This window comes from Prionailurus viverrinus, chromosome F1 (assembly GCF_022837055.1).
Source record: "Prionailurus viverrinus isolate Anna chromosome F1, UM_Priviv_1.0, whole genome shotgun sequence".
In the NCBI taxonomy this organism is placed as follows: domain Eukaryota; kingdom Metazoa; phylum Chordata; class Mammalia; order Carnivora; family Felidae; genus Prionailurus; species Prionailurus viverrinus.
In genome coordinates this window covers 25,000,658-25,022,798 of record NC_062577.1, presented here as the reverse complement: position 1 = coordinate 25,022,798, position 22,141 = coordinate 25,000,658, and the positions used below count along the sequence as shown (strand labels likewise).

Sequence of the window (22,141 nt, the reverse complement as noted above, 5' to 3'; positions counted from 1 at the left end):
TTATTTCTGTTTCTGTTGTTTTTCATTGCTTCTTATTATTGTTTTAACTATTATGCTCTTTTTTCTTTTTTTTTTCTTTTTTTTTTTTTTTGTGGCTATACCCTTTAACTACCAAAGGAGCTAGTTACATGGCCACTGTTAAGTGTATTGGAAAACTGCCACCTAATGTTAGTTTTTTAAAAATTTTCTTTGTACCAGAGCGGGGGGTGGTGCTTTAGAAGTATGTAGTAGTAATTTAGTGTTTGGTACCCCCAGAATTAATTTGATATGCTCTGTCAGCTGGTTCCCACATCTAAGCCGATGTATAGACCCGTAGCCCCTTGAATGAAAGGGAGATTGGGTCATTTTGAAGAAGGACACTGCAATACTGCAACAAAAATACACCACACATCTTTCTACAAGCCTTCTGTATAGGATCTACATTCATTTGCTATACTGGCTGTACACAGGAACAAATGAAAAACCCATAGTTTTATGGAATTACTAAACACTGGCTCTGTAGTGGGTTGAATAAGATCCCTAAGATTCATGTTCACCTGGAACCTCAGAATATGATCTTATTTGGAAATAGTATCTTTGCAGATGTAATTATAAGGATCATGCTAGAAAAGAATGGGACCTAAATCCAATTAAAATGCCCTTAAAAGAGATAGAGACAAAGGAAAGAAGACCATGCGAAGATGTAGGCAGAGATCAGAATTGTGCAGCCAGAAGTTAAAGAAGCATGGAGCCAACAGGAACCACCAGAACTGGAAAAGGTGAGGAAAGATCCTTCCCTAGAGACTGAGGGATAAGAGCCCCACCAACACTTTAATTTCAAACTTCTGTTCTCCAGAACTATGAGAGAATACATTTCTGTTGTTTAAAGCCACCAAGTTTGTGGTAATTCGTTATGGCAACTGTAGGAAACTAACATAGCCTTCTAACTTGATACTAATCCTTGAGGACCCCAAAATTCACTATAGTCTACAGGTCCACCAGGGGCTTATAGAGGACAGGAAATATGATGTTTTGGCCCAAGGCTCACCCAATAGTGAGCTCAAGAGGTCCACAGACTCATTATATGCTTTTTCCCAAGTTTCTGAATGTATAATTGGAACAGACATCCTAGGCAACTGAGAGAATCACTACACTGCCTTCATGACCCACGGAGTAATGGCTATTGTAGGAACAGCTAAGTAAAGCATCCTGGAGCATCCTCTCCTAATGAGAATAATAAATGAAAACCAATACTGCATCCTCGGGGGAGTTGTCAACTTTAGTGACACTCTCAAAGACTTGAAAGATCCCAAGGCAGCAATTACTTTCACATTGCCATTTAACACGTGGACAGTGGATGAGGAAGGTAGATAAATTTTGGAGAATGATTATAGATTATCATAAATCAATCAGGCATTTTTTTGAAGTTGCTTTTCCAATTTGGTATATATATTGGAGCAAATCATCTCAGACTCTGACTCCTAATATAGAGCTATTGATCCAGTGAATGCTTTGTTTCCCCCTCTATTAATTTACAAGACCCACCAGCAGCCATTTGCTTTCAACTGGCAAGGATTTGCCTCAGGGCTACATCAACTTTCGTGCCTTCTGCATAATCTAGGCCAAAGATATCTTGGTGATCTTAACATTCCACATAAATTATGATGCTCCATTAATTGATGGCATGCTAATTGGACCCAAGGCACACAGAGTAGCAAACACCACAGATACCTTACTTGCATGCATGCATGCCACAGAGTAGGAGAGAAACCTCATGAAAATGCAGGGGCTTTTTTTTTCTTGGTTTTAGAAACAATATGCACCAATTTTGATGTGTTACTACAGCCCATTTACTGAATAACCCAAAAGCTGCCAGTTTTGAATAATGCCCAAAGCAAGAGGTTCTACAGCAATTTTTGGTCATATGACCTAACAGATCCAGCCACATTCCAAGTATTAGTGGCAAAGAGAGATGCTTACTTCTAGCAAGTTCTAATAGAAGAATCACAATGTAGACTCCTGGGGTTTGGGAGCAAAGCTATGCTCTCTCCTTCAGATAACAATTCTTTTTTCTCTAAAGAAACAGAGCTACAGGGCCCTGGTAGGGACATTTAGGACATTAAGTGACAATACAAAGTGAGCTGCTCATCATGAACTGGGTGATATCTGATCCAGCAACTTATAAATTGAGAGTATGCTCAGCAGCAATGACCATCAGTAGAAATAACGACTAAGAAATAGGACTCAAGAAAATTCTAAAGACACAAGTAATTTGTATGAGCTGTGCCTTAGACTCCCACAGCACCTAGTCCTGTGACGTTGCCTCCTTTTCCTCAGTATATACCTATGATGTCAGCAGGAGTTCATTATGATCAGCTGACTGAGGGAGAAAAACTCAGATCAGGTTTATACGTGGTTCCACACAGCATGAACCAGAGGTGGACTGCTACAGCGTAATAGCCCACATCAGATGCAAGTTAAGACAGCAGTAAAGGGAAATCCTTCCAGTGTGCAAAATGAAAGAAGTGTATTTGGTTATCGACCCTGTCAGTACTGAAAATAGGCACTGATTCATGGACAGTGGATGGATGATTAGGGAATTGAAGAGGACAGGAAGGGGAGATTGGTGACAGGAGGACTGGAAAAGGTATAGAGATGGATGTCTTGAAGTGGGCACGGAGTAAAGATGTGTGTTTTGCTTGTATATGCTCACCGCATAGAAGGCTGTCAAAAACTCAAGATGGTATGTTGACCTATTCTGTGGATCTCAGCCAGATACTCCAGTGCTTAATGAATTCAAGTCCAAAGTAGTCATGGCAACAGGAATAGAAGCTCCTCATGGGCTCAACAATATAGACATCTTCTCACCGAGGTTGATATGGCTACTGCCACTGTTGACGGCCTAACCTGCCAACGGTGAAAACCTACACAGAATTCCTGGGCAGGGAGAGCCACCAGCCACCTGGACCCACCAGCCACCTAGCCCATCTGGTGGCAGAGTCATTACATTGGGTCCTTTCCATTATGGAGGAAGCAGCAAAGAATAGAGAAAGTCAGTGAAATCAAAGGAAAAGCAAACCTGCTGCATCTTGCATCTGCTGCCACAAGGAAGGAAGCACGACTCTTGGTTGTGCCCCTTTGGGTTCTGGAGGCAACACATTACACCCCTAGAAATGCTACTCCAGCTAATATACTAGGTGACACCGAAGGCTTCCAGCTTATTAACATGCAGCAGGAGATACCCAGGAAAGAGCTCTGCAGCAAGTCCAGGCCATGCAGCAATCAGCCCTGCCACCTCAGCCACACGATTCACCAGATCCTATGCTGCTGGGTTGCACCGGTGGATTTCCCCTAGTGCAGTAAGGAGTCTATGGCAAGCTCTAGAAAAAAAATCACAGTGCAGGGGCGCCTGGGTGGCGCAGTCGGTTAAGCGTCCGACTTCAGCCAGGTCACGATCTCGCGGTCCGGGAGTTCGAGCCCCACGTCAGGCTCTGGGCTGACGGCTCAGAGCCTGGAGCCTGTTTCCGATTCTGTGTCTCCCTCTCTCTCTGCCCCTCCCCCATTCATGCTCTGTCTCTCTCTGTCCCAAAAATAAATAAAACGTTGAAAAAAAAATTAAAAAAAAATCACAGTGCAGATTTCTCAGACTCTGGGGTGGATTCATGTTACATCAGAGAAGTATGTGTCCTTTGAGAAAGAACTCTAGGTGTACAACTAGGTCCTAGTAGGAATGGAACACTTGACCTTGAGATATGAAGTATCCATGATTCTGGAACTGCTAATGAGCTGTATTCTGTCACATTCACTAAGTCATAAAGTCAGGTTGGTCCAGCAAAATTTATCATAAATTGACCATGGTGCATCCCGGATTAAGCCCAAGCAGGGCTTGAAGGCATAAGACAGCTGCATACCTACATGGCCTAGACTCCATGTCTCCACCCAGATAGTTACACTGGGTTGTACTTCAGACCATATGAGAGATCCCACGAGACCGGCTGAAAGACCTGTCTGAACTTGGTTTATGAATAGGTTAGTTTAGTCTGTGGATATTTCAAGAGGTAGCCTTAAAAGACAGTGGAAAGGGAAAATCTTCCCAATGAGCAGTATACCTGGCCATCCAGTCTTTATGGAAGGAGAAGGGGCCCAGTGTGAAAATATATGTAGATTCCCAGGAGTGATGTCCGGTCAAAAGCTTAGAAGGAAAAGAACTGAAAGATCAGAGACGAAGAGGTCTGCGGTAGGATGAAGGTGTAGGCACAAAGTGTGAAGATTTTTGAGTCACACATTAATGCCCACACTGAGAGTGAGTGCCTCTTAAAATGTGCACCCATAGACATCTCTCTTGGCTCACTCTAGCCCCCACCCTGCTCAAAAATCACCACACTCTATTGTGGAAGCCTGTACAGACTCAAGCAAAAGGGACAGGTGGAACACAGCAGAATGTACTATGTTTTAAAACTGCCACACAGACCCTGTGCTTAACATAGATGCTTTGATGGTCGATGTCAATGACATACGAAGAGGCTTCCATTCTATCCCACAGTCAACAAATGGGACCTGAGTGAAATGTATGCTGTTTTCCTAAGAGGAAAGTTTGTGATGCCCAGATCTAAGTCATTATAACGTTCCTCCCAACTACCATGAAGTATTATAGAAAGCATACCTCTATCCAGTTCCATGGGTTATTATTCATATTTAAATTTCATAAATGGAATCAATGTAACTGCCTATAAAAGTGTTTCAATGCACCCATTTTGAGAATGTCTTAGATGATATTCTTGGTAAGATCAAGATTAGATCATCTTGAATTGGACACTTATGATAAAAAGTTCTCCAGATGTAAAAACAGAACTACCTTACAACCCAGCAATTGCACTGCTAGGTATTTATCCAATGGACACAGGTATGCTGTTTCGAAGGGGCACATGCACCGCAATGTTTATAGCAGCACTATTAACAATAGCCAAAGTATGGAAAGAGCCCAAGTGTCCATCGATGGATGAATGGATAAAGAAGATATGATATAGGGGTGCCTGGGTGGCTCAGTTGGATAGGCATCTGACTTCAGCTCAGGTCATGATCTCACAGTTTGTGGGTTCAAGCCCCACGTCAGGCTCTGTGCTGACAGCTCAGAGCCTGGAGCCTGCTTCAGATTCTGTCTCTCTCTCTTTCTCTCTCTCTCTCTCTGCTCTTCTCTCTCAAAAATAAATAAACATTAAAAATTTTTTAAAAAGAAGATGTGGTATATATATACAATGGAGATTCCTCGGCAATCAAAAAGAATGAAATCTTGCAATTTGCAAGTACATGGATGGAACTAGAGGGTATTATGCTAAGCGAAATTAGTCAGAGAAAGACAAGTATCATATGACTTCACTCATATGAGGACTTAAGACACAGAACAGCTGAACACAAGGGAAGGGAAGCAAAAATAACATAAAAAAAGGGAAGGGGACAAAAACATAAAGACTCTTAAATATGGAGAACAAACAGAGGGTTACTGGAGGGGTTGTGGGAGGGGGGATGAGCTAAATGGATAAGGGGCATTAGGGAAACTACTCCTGAAATCATGGTTGCACTATATGCTAACTAACTTGGATGTAAATTTTAAAAAAATAATAAATTAAACAAAATGGTAAAAAAAAGAAAAAAGTTCTCCAAATGTGCTTTTTGACTTAATAAAATTTGGCATTTGTGATAATGAGGTGATAGTGTTAGACATACCCGTCTGGTTGCTCCTGTTACTGTAAGGAACCCTGTGTCTGGCCTCACCTCCAAAGACTGGCTATAAAAGGTGTGGAAGTTGCTAGGTCGTCCTGGAGAGGATTCTATCAAAGCAATCCATGAATGTGTCAAGCCAAACAAAGAGATGTAAAGAATGGCTCAGACCGTGGCCATCTTGGGAAAGCTAAATGGTAGTAAGAATAGCTAACATCTAGTGAATCCTTACCACGTGCCAGCCATGTTTCTAAGCACTTTCCATGTTTTGTCTCCTTTGAACTTCACAGTAACCATATCGAAGGTTCATTATTATTATTTCACAGATGAGAAGAGTGAGGCTCAGGTTGAGCAAGTTGCCAAGAATTAGTAAGTGGCAGAGTTGGAATCCCAACGCTGTTTTGTCTCGTCAAGAGGTGAGCTGAAGGAGCAAAACACAATAATATAAAGGCAGCCAGGCTAGAAGTAAAAGCTATCAAAAGAATGGGGTGGGGTAGAGGGATGAAGCAGGTGAGATCAGGAGGCTCAGGAAATGAAGTTCACAAGCACTACACATGTATGAGCCATGGGTACTTTACCAGGGCAGGAGCAGTTCCGATGAAGCACTGTGCCAGGAAGGAGCTAAGGCAGAATCTAAAGTAATTCAGGGGCGCCTGGGTGGCTCAGTCTGTTAAGCATCTGACTTCCGCTCAGGTCATGACCTCGGGGGTTTGTGAGTTCCAGCTCCAAGGTGCTAATGGTGCTAACAGCTCGGAGCCTGGAGCCTGCTTCGGATTCTGTGTTTCCCTCTCTGTCTGTCCCTCCCTCACTCACATTCTCTTTCTCTCTCAAAAATAAACATAAACAATTTAGTAATTCAAAGTCATAGAACCAATATTACACAAGTATAGAGGCACATGCTCCAGTGTGGCATTACCATATTCCTTGCGTGAGAAGATGTTCCTCCTAGGTGTCACAATAACAAAAGACATTCTAGAAATTACATTTAGAGATACTTAGTATCTTGGGCTACATCTGAGAGGCCCTAAAACATAAAGAAATGTTTGAGGTGCCTGGGTGGCTCAGTTGGTTAAGCGTCCAACTTCGGCCCCGGTCATGATCTCACAGTTTGTGGGTTTGAGCCCTGCGTCGGGCCCTGTGCTAAACAGCTCAGACAGAATCCGAGCCTGCCTCAGATTCTGTGTCTCCCTCTCTCTCTCTCTGCCCCTCCCTTGCTGGCACTCTGTCTCTCCCTCCCTCTCAAAAATAAACAAACATGAAAAGAAATTTTTTAAATAAAGAAATGCTTCTTCTCTGGTCCAACAACTACTGAATTGTTTTATTTTATAGTTCTACATGGTTGATACGCACCAGAAATGACTTTGTATAACCTATGCCTTTGCTGGCTAAGTTAACACAGAGAACATTCGTCTTGCTGAGTGTTCAACAGCATTTACTCATTTTATAGGAAGTTGTAAGTTTGCCCTCCAATAAGTTAGTGTCTAGCCTTACACAGTAGTCGAGCTCTTTTTAAAAAGTGTACAAATTGGGGCGCCTGGGTGGCGCAGTCGGTTAAGCGTCCGACTTCAGCCAGGTCACGATCTCGCGGTCCATGAGTTCGAGCCCCGCGTCAGGCTCTGGGCTGATGGCTCAGAGCCTGGAGCCTGTTTCCGATTCTGTGTCTCCCTCTCTCTCTGCCCCTCCCCCATTCATGCTCTGTCTTCTCTGTCCCAAAAATAAATAAACGTTGAAAAAAAAAATGAAAAAAAAAAAGTGTACAAATTAAAGTCTTTGGTAAACTATGTCTTAAATATCTGCTTAATTCAACTGATTGATTCTTTAGGAATATCAAAGAACACACTGCCTCAATTTTTTTTTTAACGTTTCATATTCTAAGTCATCTCAGAGTAGGGAAAAATCTGTGTTGGCCTTTCTATTTTCAGCCCCACCATGGGGTTTGAGTCACCATGTTTCAGCCCCAATGAATTAGAGATAAGGGGAGAAAGGCACAAAAAAGGTTATCAGGAAACAGGGTTATCTTGTCTGTTTGCTCTGCTCCCCCCTGGCACCTTTCGGTGGTTGCTCTTGCCTGAGCATTCTCCTAGTTTCCATCTGCCTCCCACCCCCCAACCCACAACATGCTGTTGGAATGGAAACACAGAAGGCATTTGGCTGAGAGTTATTTGGAAAGGCCAAATCCAAACCACACTGGTGACCAGGTGCTTAGTGGCAGTCAAACTACATGTATGGCAAGAAGTGGGGCCGAGCAGGGGAATCTCCAAGACCACAGAGGATGAGGTGGGCACAAGGGACCAGGCATTAACTGTCAGAACAATCCAGCTGGGATAACAGGTGGTGTTGCAGGAGGTGGGGGCAGTACACAGCAGGGATTTGGGGAACAGAAGATCCCTGGAGATCCAGACGTGCAGATCTCAGCAGTGGGTTGTCTGGCAGCTCAGAGCAGCCGCTTTGCACCATATGAAACAGTGGGGTCCTCAGCTTGGACAGGGACTTGTCTGAGAGGACCATCCTGCCATCATCCATCCTGATCTGTGAGAAACTGGAGGTGCCCCGACAGCTTGGTGGGAGAGTAATACCACATTTAGTTAGTTCAGCAAGTCGAAGATCAGGGGGTGCCTGGATGGCTCAGTCAGTTGAGCTTCTGACTTTGGCTCAGCTTGTGAGTTCGAGCCCCGCGTCAGGCTCTGTGCTCACAGCTCAGAACCTGGAGCCTGCTTCAGATTCTGTGTCTCCCTCTCTCTCTGCCCCTCCCCTGCTTGTGCTCTGTCTCTCTCTCAAAAATAAATACACATTAAAAAAATATTAAGAGCAAGTCAAAGACCAGCAACTGAGTATGCTTATAATAATTAAAATGATTTTTTAAATACTTATTTTTGGGAGAGTGCAAGCAGGGGAGGAGCAGAGAGAGGGAGACGGAGGACCTGAACTGGGCTCTGTGTTGACAGGCTGGAGGCAGTGAGCCCGATGTGGCCAGTGAGGTCTGTGACACTGAGCAGTATAGCTATGCTGCAAATGGTGTCACCCAGAAAGAATGTTGCTCCCAAGTGGGTGACAGGTAGGGAATGGGTTATTGAGGGTCTCAGGTATAATGAATGTCCTGACGGGTCCCATGAGACCAAAGATTAAAGAGGGTGTATCCCTTATGCATCATATAGCTTTAAGAATGCTGTAACTCAGGGATCTATAAAGCCCTAAGTCAAGCAGAGGGACAGGTGGAGGGAGAGGCAAGTGTGATAAATCTGAGAAGAGAGGCTGGTATTCAAAGCCAAGAGACCAACATGAGGCTAACAGTGGGCACCGAGCATGAAGCATGTACTCTGGGAGTACATGCTATTCAGGAATGGATGGGGTGTGCATGCACACAGGGAGGCAGGTGGGGTGCACACCCAGAGAGGCAGGCTGACAAATATGTGACTCGGGGCCATGTTCAGGGGCTGGTTTCTTTGGAGCTGCCTAAGGAGGGATGTAAGATCAGGACCCTAAACACTTCCTCTAGACAAGTGGTTTTACAAGGCAGATAAAGACGCCAATTAAAGGTAAATACAGAAGTGGTTTTACTGCCACCTCCCTTAGCCTCCAGGTATGGTGGGCACAGGGGTGAGTACGGTTTACAGCTCTGGCCACTGCTGGCAAGGTGCAGAGCATGCTGGGAGCAAAGGGGTTTGCCATCCTGGCCTCCCTCAGGCCCCCAGGCAGCCTAGGTCCACCTCCCCCAGTCAGAGGAGGGTTACAGTGAGACAGCAAGGTACAGCAAGGTACAACAACCCAGGTGGAGTTCATGTTCGATTACCCCAGGCCACCAGAAAGAAAACCAGAGATCATCTCCTTTATGGAACTAACCACTACAATTCTTGTGTTAATGAGTACAGCCAGGCGTCCTCGGGCTGGGTCACCATGAACGGGATGACCACATCTTCATCATTCAAACTAGACACTTTAAGGGAAAGGAGGCCTGTTACTCATGTTGGCGAAGCAGGTGTAAGCTTGGACATCTCCAGAAAATTGAGGCCTATACCCACCCAATACATACACACTAAGCCAGTCTTGTCAATTTTATTATAAAAATCTAGTCATGCTCTTGAAGTCAAACACAAGATTGGAGTCTAACATGGGATTCACAGGTAAATTACAAGTTGCCCTGTTAAATTTTAATTTCAGATGAATGAATATATTTTTTGTTATGAATATGCCCCCAAATATTGCATGGTGCATATACTAAAATTATTCATTCTTTATTTGAAGCGAAAATCAAATTGGGTGTTCTGTATTTTTATTTGCTACTGACAACCCTGGTCTAAAGTTAAGCCACTGTATTATATGTTAATTCCACCTTATTGTTTATGTTCAAGGCCATCCTCTGGTTGCCAAAAGGAGAAAGTAGAGGGTACCATCCCAATTAACCCAGTTACCTGAGCTAATGCAATCAGTTTCCTTCAGTTTCTCTGGACTGCGAATAGGCTGCGACAAGGTCATGGTACCTGGAGTGAGCTGGACGAGCAGGCACTCGGCTGGAAGACAAGAAGCTGAGTGGATAAGCATATTCTCCCTGCTTCCTGTTTGTTTTTGCCTGATCCAGGCTCAAGTACATTAGAATCACCTGGAGAGCTTTAAAAACCCACTGATGCTTGGGCCCCACTTCTGACCAATTAACTAAGAATCTATAGGGGTCAGGTCTGGCTTCCGTGGGCTTCAAAAGCTCCCCAGGTGATTTTAATGTTCTAATGAGAACCATCATCCTATGCCCTCACTCTGGACCCCATGGCCTCCAGTTTTGCTTACTCAATTTCCCCCCTTTGAATACTGTCTCAATAGTATTGGTTATATTATAGTCCAGAAAACATGACTAAAACACACATTCCATGTCAGCATGGTGGCGCAGGAGGGCTTGACCAGAAGGGTTTCTTGACCATGTGGGACCTTGTCCCATGCTGACTCCTGGCTCCATCCAGGCCTCCCACCTGCTCCTGCCTCTCTTCAGCTTTGACATCCCCTCTCTCATTCTTATCTGCTCACAAACACATCAATTCCCAGTTTGCAGCTGGTCTCCCCTTCCAGCCCATCCAGGGGCTGGCCTCTTTGGCTTGGACCAAGGACCCCCTCTGAAGAACTGTCCCTGCAGGCCATGATGATGGCACTGGCTGCTGTCCAGGGCTCCACCCCTCCCTGATTTCGCCTCTGGGTCGGGGGAGTTGGGGAGCAACCTTCAGCCTTTAGGCATAGAAAAAATCCAGACTTTGCATTTCCAGAATGGGGATTGGTAGACCCCTTGAGGGTGGTGTGGAGTGAATTTCCTTCTGACAAGCTAGCTGGATAAGCTGTGGTTTGCTTTCCAAATGGGTAGCAGGAAGGGCCTGGCAGTGGCATACTGCCTAGGCATCGTTGAAAATTGACTCTCCTGCTCTCTCTGGAATTTGACCCAGTGAAGTCAAATGAGCTTTGGGCAATGACCAGCTCAGAGTTCTGAGCAAGATAGAGCAGGCAGGATAGAGCTTTGGATTATTTATTCTTTGAGTGCCTGCCATGTGCCAAATACTATGCTACGTGCATAGTGAATGGAATAGACATGGCCCCTGGAGCCCACGACTCTTACCATCTAGTTAGAAATAATTGAAAATACGAAAAACACAGAAGAAAACTGGGACAGAAATAGTGCAGCTGAAGAGGGTGAAATGCACAGTGATTTTCCAATGGAGCATTTCACCCAGGGGACAATCAACCCACTCTCACCGTCTCCGAGGTGCAAGGCCACACACACTCACATTGCTTGACCAAACAACAGGCCAGTGCAAATGGAGCTATTTATCAAACCGAAATGTTTACACAGCAACTATAAATTTGTTTAGGAAGAATCCGCCATTCACAACTGTCTACTGAACAGATGCTCGAGAGCATTTGTCTGTCACTGCCAGCATTTCTCAGTCAAGAGGAGGGAGCGGGTTTGAACGTCCACAGCTCCTGGAACTTCACACGCTCAGGCTCAGTCTTCGTCTGTGCCCAGAGGCTGCAGCTCCTCTCCCCAGCTCCCTTCACAAGGAACAATAATGATTTTAGAGGCATAATAAGGAGGGTTTGCACTGAATTATTAAACAATGGGGATTGAAGATGTGTTTTCTTTGACCTCCTTACCTCAGGCTTTTACCAGCCAGGGTTTTCTGGTACAGAGGCAAAGATATCCACAACACTGATGCAGATTATGTTCTCCTTCTTACAATATTTTCCATATTCATTTAAAACCCTTGCATTTTAAAACCCCTTTTGATAAACTTTAAAACATCACATGCCCTCCTCTCATTTTCTGAAATTCAACGTAAATATCAAGGGGAACAAAGGCACCAGAACAAAGCACTGCTTTGTTTTCAGACCAAGCCCCCTCCAGATTCCGGTGGGCAGCACGTGGGAGTCTGAGCTCCCTCCCCCCACCTTCGGTTCCTAAGAATCATTGTTCTAAATGGTAATATTAACACTGTCCGTCTTCATTTGTGGGTAGCATCCCATTAACATGTTCGGTTGTACGTTTTCTCTGTGACATAAAATGATGACGCCGGCTTTAAACAAACGAGAATGTATACAACCAAATGAGCCTTGTGTTTTTGAAATGGCCGCTGGGGAGGTCAACATAAGTTTCCAGGGCTAATGGCATTGCCCTGAAGCATTTTGGAGGGCTCACTTAAGTGCAGCACAGGGCAAGAAGCAGGAGCTTTGGGGGCAGGTGGCCTGGCAGCAAATCAAGTTCTGCCACTATTGAACCTCGACCTTGATCTAGTGGCTTAACCTCTCTCTGAGCCTCAGTTTTCTCATTGGTAAAATGGGAAAAAAGGAAACAAAAAATGTGTGTAGCCCGGTCAGCAATTATTAATTTCATTTTATCACTAATGACATGTTCTTTGGAATTGCATTAAGAGATATTTGACAAGGATTTTTTTGGAAACTTCCAAGTCTTTAAAGTCCAGTTAGAAGAATAAAAAATAGAGGCGGCTGGGTGACTCCTGATTTTGGCTCAGATCATGATCTCACAGTGGTGAGATGGAGCCCTGCGCTGGGTGTGGAGCCTGCTTAAGATTCTCTCTCCCTCTTCCTCTGCCCCTCCCCCACTTACATGCATGTTCTCCCCACTCCCCTGCCCCCCCCCCCATCGCCCCACTTCTCTTAAAAAAAAGGAAGAAGAAGAAGAAAAAGGAGTAACAAAGGGCTGGAAATTCTAGTTTGGGTGGGAAAAAAATATTTGTTGTTACAGTCAGGAGACTAAAATCGTATGTGGCTCATTAGGTGGCTCTGAAGTCAACTCCAAAAGATGTTTCCAAAATGTTTGGCAAGATGATATACTCTCCTTAGAATTGTGTACGGGCTCACTGGGTGGCCGTTTAAAGTGGATACAACTCCTTTGAACATTTAAATTGTACTGTGTTAAAGAAATTTCTCTTTGCTTTATTGTCACACCACATATGTGGACCCTGCAACAAAGCCTTGATTACTGCAAATATGCCTTGTCATTTCCTCTGTGTCTTGACATACATCTTCCTTTTTTTTAACTGTGGTATGAAGCACTTAGAGGGTTTTTCCCCCTTTTTAAATGTTCTCCCTTTAATTTCTGAAGCTTTGTAAGTGAAAAGGAAAATTAGACCCAATCCCCAGCCATCAAAAGCTACCGTCTTCATTGCACAGTTTCAGGAGGCTTTCAGGTTTCCATTTTCCTTGTCTCACCCCAGATGCCTGGCATACGAATAGCAGAAAAAACAAAATCTGTTGCATTTTTGGAATGTTATTAATGCGTAAGCAGCCCAGGGATTGCAACAGCTAAGATAGCCACACACACACACACACACACACACACACACACACACACTTTTTTTTTTTTTTTTTTAAATCCCAAGAGCAAAGACCAAAATTGTGCCTGAAGAACTTTGGAAGAATCCCCCAAATGCACTGTAATCCACTAATTTCCCTCTGATTGCCACCGCACCACCACCCAATCTCTATTTCCTGATAGGAAAACCTCTTTAGGATTAGACAATGATATTACACAATAGCACTATAAATCCGATGTTTGTGTAGAATTGAAATGCAACAGCTGAACGCCACCCTTCCTCCCATTAGGAACATCAGAAAGGGAGTTAGTGAGGGGCAAAATCATCTGTTAGTGTCTCTGAGTGGATTTTAAAATTGTTTTCCCCAGGGTCTTCTAGGGTTTTTAAATATGAAGGTGTTCATCCAACTGAAAAAAAAAATATGTCTATAAGCAATTCAACATTCAGCATGTCTGGCAATTCATGTTTTTTTTAAAGGATGAGAAAACGCAGCACCAAATGTGAATATGTATGCCGTGTAGGGGAACTTCTGAACCCTTCACTGTTGTCTTGAAGCTTTTAGGGTGGAAGCTTTCGAGGATGTCAGATTGTAAAAACCATTCTCCCATTTCTGGAACTTGAGGACATCTCTCTGAGCATAACAAATGTGAGATCACAAATAAAGGTGCTTTGGGGCATCTGGGTGGCTCAGTCAGATAAGCATCTGACTTCGGCTCAGGTCATGATCTCACAGTTCATGAGTTCGAGTCCCACATCAGCCTCACTGCTGTCAGTTCAGAGCCCGCTTTGGATTCTCTGGTTCCCTCCCTCTGCCCTTCCCCTGCTTATGCTCACTCTCTCTCTCTTTCAAATAAATAAACAGCAATAACAACAACAGATACAGAAAGGAAGAAGGCTAGAGTTAGCTCTGTAGTGCTGGAGTGGAATTGAAGGTATCTATGTGAACTCCTGGTTTTTTATGTAAATAGATAAATGAAATTTATATGTATTTATGTGTGTATATGTAGATATATGCTTACATAGGCATACATATATACAGACATACATCCCCACGTATCTATTCTATTCTATTCTGTTTTTCCATTTATCTGTATAATTTTCTAGCTCTATCTGCACAGTGCCTGGAAGTAAAACATCCAAGGATACCTGGAATCCACATCTTGACTTCTAAATATGTTTAGAAGATACCAGATCTGTTAAAAAGGAACCAGCACTTTTTCAAGAAATGATGGATTCCAGGACATGGTAGGCTAAAAAATGGCCCACCAAATGATATCTGATCACATCTTAATCCCTGGAACCTATAAATGCTATCTTATTTGGAAAAAGGATGTTTGCAGATATGATTGAGTTTCTCCCCAAAATGAGGAGATTATCCCATATTATCTGGGCAGGAGAGAGGCAGAAAGAGATTACAGGCAGAAGAGGAGGAAAGAATGTCACCAAAGAGGTGGACAGTGGAGTGATGTGACCACAAGTCAAGGTATGCCAGCAGCCACCAGAAGTTAAGGAGAAGGCTAGGGATGAATCTCTCCTAGAGCCTCTGAGGGATCTTCATCCTGCTGATATCTAGATTTTAGTCCAGTGATACTGATTTCAGACCTCCAGCCTCCAAACTTGTGAGAGAATAAATTTTTGTTGTTTTAAGCCACAATTTGTTGTAGATAATTTGTTACAGCAGCCATAGGAACTAATATGGGGGTGAGGACAGTGAAGGTTTGGGATGAAGCCAGAACATCTTATTGTGCCGGAAATTGAGGTAATGCTCAGGAATGGGGAGGACATATCAGCCAGGACCCAACTTGGAGGGTCTCCCATTGGCCAAATTGAGGACAACTAAGAATCAAAATAAATATCAAGATGGGGGTGCCTGGGTGGCTTAGTTGGTTGAATGTGCAACTTTTGTTTCTGGCTCAGGTCATGATTCCAGGGTTGTGGGACTGAGCCCCACATTGGGCTCTGTGCTGAGCATGGAGCCTGCTCAAGATTCTCTCTCTCTCTGCCCCTCCCCCACTTGTGCTCTCTCTCTCTCTCTCTCTCTCTAAATAAAAAATTTTTAATGTTAAAAACTAAATATCAAGATGAGTACATTAATCCATTATAAATAAAATTGGAGTCCATGAGTCTAAAATTATACAAATAAATAAGTGAAAAAGGACTCCACCTCACAGTGCAATGCCAGCTAATAAATACAGAAATAATGAGGGAATTAGAAAAGCATCCTTTGGGGACACCTGGGTGGCTCAGTCGGTTAAGCATCCAACTTCGGCTCAGGTCATGATCTCACAGTTCGTGAGTTTGAGCCCCACATTGTGTTCTGTGCTGACAGCTCAGAGCCTGGAGCCTGCTTCAGATTCTGTGTCTCCCTCTCTCTCTGCCCCTCCCCGCCAGAAATAAATAAACATTAAAAAATTTTTAATAAAAAAAGAAAAGCACCTTTTGGAAATCATCATAATAAAAATTGATTTAGGCAAGATGCATCAATGGATACTAGAACTAGTGGATGAAAATTTGATGAGAAAGAGAATATTTACATCTCATAGAAACTACCAATGGAATATTTATTAATTCCTTCTTAATAAGTACAAAATGCTTATTTTTTGAGAAGGCTTTTTTTAAATTGAAGTATAATTAACATATAGTGTTACCTTAGTTTCAGTGTACAATACGATGATTCAATAATTCTAAACGCAGTGCTCATCATAAGTGTTCTTTTAATCCCCTTCACCTATTTCACCCATCCCCCCACGCAGCTCCCCTCCAGTAACCAGGTAACTACCAGTTTGTTCTCTGTATTTGTGTGTTTTAGTACAAAGTACTTACTAGTTAACTTTACTATAGAGAAATTTGGTAAAAACCAGCTTAACCAGCTTAAGAGGGTAAACAGACATCATGTACCCCTAATACGATACACTGAGAAGAACAAAGCATTCCTCTGTGGTGGCCCTGCTAAAAGCGCATGACCTAAAGTTAATTGGGAGAAAGTATCAGACAAAATCACATTGAGGAATATTCCACAAAACAATGGGCTGTTCTCTTTGCAAATGTCAGAGACACGCAGGACAAGGAAAGGCTAAGGAGACCAAAGAGATCTGAAAATTAAATGCAACCCATAATCCTGGATCGGATTCTAGACCCATAAAGGATATCATTGGGACAGATGGTAAAATTCAACTGTTGTTTGTGGATTCGATGGTAACATTGTATCTGTGTTTGCACTGTAGTTACCTGGGAGAATGTTTTTGTTTGAAAGAATTGCATAATAAAGTATTAAGGGATAATAGGACATTATGTTTACAACTTCCTCTCAAATTGTTCAGAAAAAATAAAGTCTGTATATATATATATATATATATATATATGCAAAGAGAATGAGAGACACGTGGTAAATGTTAACAATGGGGGAATCTGAACAAAGGGCATGTGGGAGTTCTTTGCAGTATTCTTACGACATTGTTGTAAGTCTGAAATTATTTCTAAAGAAAAGAAAGGTCATTATTCTCTCATGGTACCTTATCACTGGATTCAAAGAGTCCTTACGGAATGCTTACAGCATTTTTCAGCAAAGTCAAAGGGCGTTGAGGGGAGAGCAGATGACCGGGTTCTGCCACCTCTTTGTTGTCATCTTGTGCAGGTAACTGAAACTCTCTGAACCTCAGTGTCCTCGGCATTATCATTCTCTGCCTTTCTATGCCTAAGGCATTGGTTTCACCACTTGTCTTGCTTCAGATTTAAAAGGGACCACCATGGGGCGCCTGGGTGGCGCAGTCGGTTAAGCGTCCGACTTCAGCCAGGTCACGATCTCGCGGTCCGGGAGTTCGAGCCCCGCGTCAGGCTCTGGGCTGATGGCTCAGAGCCTGGAGCCTGTTTCCGATTCTGTGTCTCCTTCTCTCTCTGCCCCTCCCCCGTTCATGCTCTGTCTCTCTCTGTCCCAAAAATAAAAATAAACGCTGAAAAAAAAAAAAAAATTTAAAAGGGACCACCAATGACCCAGTTAAAAATCATTCCTGCGGTGCCTGGGTGGCTCAGTTTGTTGAGCGTCTGACTTCAGCTCAGGTCATGATCTCGCAGTTCGTGAGTTCGAGCCCTGCGTTGACAGCATAGAGCCTGGAGCCTGCTTTGAATTCTGCGTCTCCTTCTCTCTCTGCTTCTCCCCCACTCATGCTCTGTCTCTCTCTCTCCTTCAAAAATAAATTTAAAAAAAAAACATTAAAAAAAATTATTGCCACGGCTGGCAAGCAGCTACTAATGGATGCCTCATCCCATTTCTTTCTGTGGCATAAAAACATTCTAAAATTAAGATGGTGGTGATGGCTGACCAACTCTGTGAAAATAGTATAAAAACATTTAATTGGACACCTTATTCTTTTTTTGAGAAACAGAGAGCAGGGGAGGGATGGGGGGCGGGGGGGGTGTAGAAAGAGAGAATCTCAAGCAGCTACATGCCCAGCACAAAGCCGGACGTGGGGCTCGATCTCACAACCGTGAGATCATGATCTGAGTTGAAATCAAGAGCCCGATGCTCAATGGCCTAAGCCTCCCAGGCGTCCTTCAGTTGTACACTTTAAACGACTGCACTGTGTGTTACATAAATTATATCTCAATAAAGCTGTTAAAATCACTGCTCCTGCTTTCCTCTGGCCACACCCACTGCGGGACTTTACGGTTAGAGCATGACATCTGTGACAGAAGGGCACTGGATGAGTAGAGAAGACAAGTTCTCCTCCCAGAGGTAGGGTGGGAAGGAAAAGAACAAAGAGCGAAGAATGTTCCAGAACCGATGGAGGAAAGAGTCTGAGGGGCCCCTCAAGTTCCTGCCTTCTGGGGCCTATGATTGTCCTCTGCTCCTCTCACGCTGCACACAGCCCCTAGGTGGCTGGATCCATCCCTGTGGCTTCAACTCTCTCCCATGGGTTGGTGACTCCTCCCTTGTGTGATTCAGGATTAGATATTACTGCAACTGAGAGAAAACTAAAATACTGTTAGTTTAAAAACCTAAACAAATGAGAAGTTTTGGAATATTTTCTTTCTCACATAAAAGCCTGAGCAAATAATCCAGAGCTCTGTTATGAAACTCTGTGATGTCAGGAACCCAGGCCCTGGGGCTCCATTTACACAGGCTGTGCACTGTGCAACTCCAGGGAGTGTTATCCACACAAACAGCATGAGTGATCCCTTCTAGAGGAGTGCAAAGTGACGGCCTGCCAAGGATCCTTCTCTCTCGTTGTTCTCCTGTGAGTGGTCTCAACCTTACTGTCCAGGGTGGCAATTTATCTTCCAGGCAGGAAAATGGAGGAAGGGACAAGTGCAGAAGGAGGGGCACAGTGTATATGTGGGTCGAATCTAAAGTAAGGTTTTCAGAACTTCTCACATGACACTGCACTTACATTTCATCATCAAGATCTTAGTCATAAGACCACTCCCAGTTGTCAAAGGGGCTGGGAAATGTAGCTTTTATTCTGGGTGTCCATATACTCAGCCAAAAAGAGAAGGGATGGAATTCTAGTACCAAAGAATAAAAGGCTATAGATAACAGAGAACAACTAGCAGTCTTGGTCATTCTTTCCAACTTATATTTATAATCCAGATCCACATATTCAACGGTCTCTTGGACATCTCTACTGAGATGAATCACAGACAATGAGACTGAATAAGTCCTATAGGGAAGGTATCACGTCTACACATTCAACTCCCATCTCAAACCTGCATCCTCTCCTGTGTTCTCCCTCTCAATGAATGGCAATGTCATCTACCTAGTTGGATGGGAATCATCTTGGAGTGTTTCATTTCCTTCACTGCCCACTCTCTACTCCCACCCTGCAAGCTCTACCTCCTAAATGGCTCTTATATCCACCTTTCCCTCCTCATTCCATTACTTTAGCTCAGACTCTCATTTTTCTCCAGTCTGGATTACTGTAGGGATCTCAAATGGAACCCACTGCCTCCAGGCTGTGCCTCTACAATCCTCTCCTCACATTATGCCCAGTGTACTCTTTCTAAACATAAACCCAGTTTTGATTCACCTCTCCGTGAATTTTTTCAGTGGTTGACCATATTTTTGGTGGTAAAGTTCACTTTCTTTAAGCATGACGCCCACGGCTCATCATGATCTGGCCTCCGCCTGCCTCTCTCACCCCATCTGCTGCCTCCCGCCACCCTACACCCTTTGCTCCAGTTGTACTGAACTATCTGTTGTTCCCTAAACTTTCAGTCGTTTCATGGCACTCTGCTTTTGCACATGCTACCCACTCTGTGTGGAATGACCTTCTCATTTTTGTCTGTGTAACTCCTACTTCTTCAAAACTCAGCTCAAGCATTGCTTCCCCAGGAAGTGTTCCTACATTCTCCAATCCGATTTAGACATTCTTCTTCTCACTCACATAGTGCACCATCCATAATGATCTCAATTCATGTTTATTTGTGTATCTTGCCTACAAGACGAAAAGCTCTTCAAGGGATGAGATCTCGTTTTGTTTTGTTTAATGTTTATTTAGTTTTGAGAGAGAGAGCACTAGTGGGGGAAGGGCAGAGTGAGAGGGGGACAGAGGATCTGAAGTGGGCTCTGTGCTGACAGCAGAGCCCGATGAGGGGCTCGAACTCATGAACCATGAGATCATGACCCGAGCTGAAGTTGGACCCTCAATTGACTGAGCCACCCGGATGCCCCGAGATCTTGTCTTTTTTGCCTTTACATTTCTAGTGCCTGGCACGTAAGTATTTGTTGAGTGAATAAATATGCCAGGCTCAATCATACACATGTTTATATGTAGTATTTGATTCTCATAAGCCCCCATGAACTATATCCATTTTTTAAATGGGGAAACTGAGGCTCAGGAGAATTGTATGACACATCAAAGGCCACAGTGCTACTTAGAAGTGCAGAAGGAAATAAAATCTGACGTTGTGCCTCCCTGTTTGCTCCTATTTAGACAAATAACATTTGTGGCTGTTATGAATTGAAATATGGAAGGAAGGAACCACTTTGCTGTTGGTTAACCTCTATCCTGAGTCTACCAACAGAAATGTGTATTCCTTCTCTTTCTCCAAATTCCCGAGTCCCTGAACACAATTCCGGGCTATTTACAAAACATGGTCTAGGCATTTTGTTTCTTTTGTCTTCTCCTGGGAAAATGCCTTTTTTAAGCTTTAATCTCTAGCAACGGAGTCTATGTTTCTTCACTCATCCTCTCCTTCAATGAATATTTATTAAACGCCAACTCTGTGTTGATGCTAGCCTCATTCACACACGAATATGCAGAAACAAAAACATTTCAGCTATTATCAGAATCTTTTTATCTCTTTGTTGGCGTCTCTGAGATTCAGCCTTATCGAAGGATACAGTTACAAACGAAGAACAAGCAGCGAAGCGTACTGCATGTTCAAGGTTACGTGTTATTATTGTTCCTCCTTAAGCAAGGCTTGTACAATCCTTGTACTGGAAACAGGTTTCAGGCACAATAAACAATGTGCTCCCTTATCTCAGATGCAGTAAGGCGGTTCAGCGAGTTGTTTACCACACAGGTATTCCTAAATCAGCAGTTTTCATACAATAATGGTACCTTAAAATTCTCTAATGCTTTACCCTCCCAAAAGGTAACAGGAGATCGAAACTGTGTGCTGCTTAAATGAATTCATTTGTGTGGAGAACAAAGCCGTTTTTACATAGTCCTGCAATGTCCATTTGACTAGAAGCCAGAACATTTCACACAAGCAGCAAAATCCATCTCCTGAAATTGATTCAGGTTTTGTCTGATGGGGGTGGGGAGGGGAGGGCGGGAGGGTAAAGTAAAAGACAAGCCCTGCTTTTAATTGCAGTTGGAAGCAGTCCCAATCGCAAGAGCAGTTCTTTAAAGTTGTTCTTTTGGATTCACCTTAAATTATCTTAATGGAGCAGTAAAGTTGAGTAGGAACAAAAAAAAAAAAAAAAAAGCGAGGATAGGAAAGCTTGGGGTTTTTATTTATTAACTTAGCAAATATTGAGCACCCATCACATTTAAGACCTGCAGAAACATGAAAATTAGTCACACAGGACTTCTGCCCTCAAGAGAATACAATACAGCAGGCAAGTTAACAGGCATGAACACACACAGGCACAAACTGTATTATCCTCGCTATTCAAACACTTTATTGGAACTTTCACTACCCAAATTGAGAAACTGAATAGATTCAGATAGGTTTTTAAATAAATCCATCCCTACCCAAACTTTTACTACTCACTTACCAAAACTCAAGAGCCTCAGGTAATCAGTATCTGAACTCACCATCCAAACCGTCAGTCTCCATTCTCAGGAGCCTGATCGATGCGGCTGGCAGAATACTTAGTACTGTGCGAACATGATAAGGACAATACCAGTGGCCCTGCATGCCCTGAAGCCTGGAAGAGTGTGAGATACTTTCCAATGGGGGTACAATTTCATGGAGAACGTATTTTAACCAAGCCTTGAGGGATGGGTAGAGCTGCTTCTTTCCAACCTCAGTGCCATGTGGCAATCCTGTGATTGTCCTTGTGTGTCTCCCCATGCCTCTAGAGTTCTTCTAAACCTTTACCACTCTTCCCAAGTCCTCTGCCTCTATTCCTCCACTCATTCACTCTCAGCAAAGGACCTCACCTCTTCCTTCATACAGTAAGAATGAGAGAC

The 22,141-nt window shown here is 43.5% G+C and overlaps 1 long non-coding RNA gene across 3 annotated transcripts in view; it reads right to left on the bottom strand.

The window, feature by feature from the left end:
• Positions 1 to 22,141, bottom strand: part of LOC125155435 (uncharacterized) — a 69,509-nt gene that overhangs the window by 34,205 nt on the left and 13,163 nt on the right. For all 3 annotated transcript variants that reach the window (XR_007148215.1, XR_007148216.1, XR_007148217.1), the window contains exon 3: positions 10,107 to 10,205. This is a non-coding gene — a long non-coding RNA (uncharacterized LOC125155435). The remainder of the gene's footprint in view (positions 1 to 10,106; positions 10,206 to 22,141) is intronic.